This window comes from Dermacentor silvarum, chromosome 4, assembly GCF_013339745.2.
Source record: "Dermacentor silvarum isolate Dsil-2018 chromosome 4, BIME_Dsil_1.4, whole genome shotgun sequence".
Taxonomy (NCBI): Eukaryota; Metazoa; Arthropoda; class Arachnida; order Ixodida; family Ixodidae; genus Dermacentor; species Dermacentor silvarum.
This window is the reverse complement of record NC_051157.2, coordinates 43,358,851-43,362,140: the sequence shown is the minus strand read 5'-3', so window position 1 is coordinate 43,362,140 and position 3,290 is coordinate 43,358,851. Positions and strand designations below refer to the sequence as shown.

The 3,290-nt window shown below is 48.6% G+C and overlaps 1 protein-coding gene across 1 annotated transcript in view; it reads right to left on the bottom strand.

Annotated features, from left to right (window-relative positions):
* Window positions 1-662: 662 nt before the first annotated feature.
* The window catches only part of LOC119448580 (solute carrier organic anion transporter family member 4A1), a 61,331-nt gene continuing 58,703 nt past the window's right edge, over window positions 663-3,290 (bottom strand). Inside the window, exon 14 of the mRNA XM_049665497.1 lies at window positions 663-735. The gene's annotated coding sequence lies outside the window, so the exon portion shown is untranslated. The remainder of the gene's footprint in view (window positions 736-3,290) is intronic.

Below are 3,290 nucleotides of genomic sequence, written 5' to 3'. Positions count from 1 at the left end.
GTACGTGTTTAGGTAACGTTGTCCTTCGAAACTATGACCCTCCGGAAACAATGTATAAGCATATTACATAGTCAACTCAACGATAGTACTATCGTTGAGCTGACTATGCTTTGTAGTCACACTCACTTTTATTTATCCAGTTCGCATGATGAACGAAAATATTTTAGACGTACAGATTAATATGCATGAGAACCACCAAATGATCCATGTACGAGTGGCTTCGCTCAATGACAACGTCGCGCTGTATAGAATACAAGCTACCTGAATAAAGCCAAGTTGAGAAGATACGTTCGGGCCACTATACAGCTTAGGCATATACTGTGAACGATCTCATGACTGTTGGCGTTCTTATTTCTTACATTGTATTTTTATCGGAACGAATAAACATCGTGCACATCAGCCCGAAGAAGCCTAGCAGCGATAGCTGCCAACATTGTTGAAGCAACTGTGTGCAGTCTATCATGTTAAATGCCTGCAAACATACTGCATAAGGCTGAACAGAAGAGGGTAAAGGGCGGTCATGGAATTGCTGAACCCCATTCTCTTTTATGTAATTAATTATTTTTCACGCTGAGCATTTAATTACGTCTTCGACATTTTGTTGACATAGTGTGCGAGTACTTGTGCTACAATTCGACTATATCAAGAAAAACAGTATGCTGTTACAGGAGGTATGTGCGTTCTTTATGATGGTGCGTGCATGGAATGAGGCGAACTGGAGGCGGCACGTTCGACCTGCAAAAAAGAACATAGAAAAAAATTAGGCGTGGCATTGCTATCGCAAACACTAATGACCAGCGGAGCTGAGGGGAAGCCTCAGCAACGTTGTGCAAAGCTAGGCGACGAAGAGCGTGGTTTAGCAAAGTAGAATCGTTTAATGGAGTTCCTTTCGATGAGCTTCGCGGTACCTCGATGCCGATGCTCGTTCATTGGCCAGAAACTCGGCATCTTAATTTCTTCGCCGACGCATGGTCTCTGCTTGTCTTGCTCGAACACCTGCACCTTCTCTTCGGCGACGATTGGCTTCAACTTCCTTTGGCCGTTGCTCGGGATCGGCTCTTCGTTTCCTAGCACGCTCACGAGCCGCTTCTCTACGGCGTTCCAATCGAGCGGCTTCTTCTTCGGGAGTTCTTGCGGTCGGCTTCGCCATTGCGCTACGTCGAGAAAGTCCAGGGTGAGAACGAGGCACCCCGATGTGAGAGCGCGCCTGTTACTAGGGAGCGCTGACGTCATTATGACGTCATACACGTGCACTCGGCGCGGCAGTGCATTGGCTCCGCTCCCGCTCAACTCCAGCCCTGCCACCTGTGCGGCGGTCCTCCTCTCCACTCAGCTCCCCTCTCGCCACACTCTCTTCCCACCGTGGTCCATCGAGAGTATACCCTCTTGCTATACACTTGCCCCTCTCCCGATCCTAGCTATGCTGCGAACATTCGCTGCGCACGGACCAAGTTCGACTGTAATAGTCGCTTTTCTGCATGGCGCTTTTTCTTCTAGCACGAGCAAGCTTGTAAACTAAGTAGGCGATCAGAAAGAAACCAACAGGAGATAGCGCTGTGGTGTGTGCACCCATTTTTTTTAGTGTGTGCAATATTATTATCCGACCATGTAAAGACTAAGTCACGTCACCCGAGTTTCCAACTTTACAAAAGCGTACACACTGTTAGCCAATGTTATACGCTAACTTCTGCCATTTTCTAGAAATCATTTCGTGTAACAGCAGCACGGTACGAACATATATAAGATACACTAGATGATAAAGGCATGCTGAATTGGGGTCTTGGGCGTTAGCTCCACCAACTATAAAACCCTACCAATTATGATTGCACGGAGCACTGACTGAATCTTCGCAACAGTCTTATGGAGGTTTCTTTTTTCTTTTTCTATTGAACGGCGGACGGGTCAGACCTGTACTTCTCCGGCAGCAAATAAGAATAGGGTGCTCTGCACCTGGGCATGGTTGAATCCTCTTGAGGGTGATCTCGTGTCGTCAGGATCGAGTTCATGCAAACGTTGTCAGTCCGCGATTTTGTCAGTAAAACTTCTGAGTCGACCTCCTAATGTCGTGTTTTAATTGCGTAGCAGCCATGTGCATGCACAGAGAAAGTCAAAGACACAAACGTTGAAAACACGCATCTGAATTTTGAATTCAACTCTGGGGTCTTACCTGCCAAAACAACGATTTGATTATGAGGCACGCGGTAGTGATGGACTCCGGATTAATTTTGCCCACCAGGGGATGTTTAAGGTGCCCCCAATGCACGGGACACGGACGTTTTTGCATTTCGCCCTCATTAAAATGCGGCCGCTGCAGCCGAGATTTAATCCCACGACCTGGCGCTTAGCAGCGCCACACCACAGCCACTACACCACCGCGGCAGGTAACACGCAACTAGACTTACGGTTTGACTCACATGTGAACGCCCCGTGATCGGCGAGGCCGTTCCGGGCACCGCACGGTGACCAGGGCTTGCATTCCTAAAATTTATCAAGTGGAATCCCCAACGACAAATTCGCCGACTTTTTCTTTCCTAACCACTGCTTGTGGCTGATAGGTTGGCTTCGCAACAATATTTACAAAGCAGTTTGAACGCCAACAGTGTTCCGAAGAACAGGCATGCGCCAGCCAAATGTAATAGTAGAAACATTGATGAAAGATTGTTGGACAGTGACAGGAAACACTCCCGGACGAAAATAATCAGCAGTAGCCGAACATGGGCAGCCACAGTCTAGAGCCACGTTTGGACAAAGGGACAGGCAATGGCGTTTTGCTAACACCGCAAATGCAGGCAGCAGGACAAAGTAACACCGGGACGTGGGTAAACGTTGCTCTCGTTTGTCCTCGTCACGTGTTACTTTGTCTTACGTCCTGCATTTGCGATTGTTGCTAAACACCATGAAAAAATCGTCAACCATTGCAATCTACCATGCTTCTAAGGGACTCCAACCATTGGCTTCAGCGACATAGCTTGTTCAAACACTGTTGATCACTTCAAGTCTATGATCTTCCTATGAACCCTTTGTCTCGTTCGAATACGGAGAGAGAGCTTTTGTGAGCCCTTAATTCCCCGGCACATGTCCCCGCAGCGCAGGCACACTACTCACCCAGGTGTTGACTCGGTTGCGGCGGGATGGTAACAACGGGAATCAACGGCAGTGGCCTCTCCCGTCAAGCAGCTCGCCAGCCGCGTCGGCCGGAGCCGAAGTTTTTCGCGGTACTGATCAGCGAGAGCGCGTACAGGAGATGGAGAGCGTCTTCAGCAGGATGAACACGTAGAAGAGGTGTGCGC